This window comes from Phalaenopsis equestris, unplaced genomic scaffold (genome assembly GCF_001263595.1).
Source record: "Phalaenopsis equestris unplaced genomic scaffold, ASM126359v1 Scaffold234933, whole genome shotgun sequence".
NCBI lineage: Eukaryota > Viridiplantae > Streptophyta > Magnoliopsida > Asparagales > Orchidaceae > Phalaenopsis > Phalaenopsis equestris.
Genome location: NW_018252830.1, coordinates 798 through 1,276, shown reverse-complemented (window position 1 = coordinate 1,276; position 479 = coordinate 798).

The window sequence follows — 479 nt, the reverse complement described above, 5'->3', positions numbered from 1 at the left end:
TATATTCAAAAAGAGCAACTCATGGCTCCTTACATGTTACCAAAACAAAGGAGATTACATAATGAGTACAAAAGGAGGTGGGGGATGAAAACACCCCTTCAAAATAAAAGAAAATACATGAGGGGGTCATATATATATATATAAATAAGATATATGTATATAAAAGAGACTAAAATCATATATATAACTGCCTTCTGAAAGAGCATATATATATGAAAGACCAAAAAATAAAAGGACAGAAAGTTACAACAATCTGCAGAAAGGAAGATTGGAGAGGTCAGCTTTGAGAAGTAAATGAAGTGGTTGGGGAACTTCCTTGGATACTTTGGGTCTATCTGCCTCAGCACCAGCCTGAGCAAGCCAATGAGCAGGTTTGTTACCTTCTCTGTGTATAAAAATAAATTTCAGATTAATGCCCTGAGAATTATAGAAAATTCCATTCTTCCATTTCAGAATGTGCTAGGGGCAAGTTATGGTAT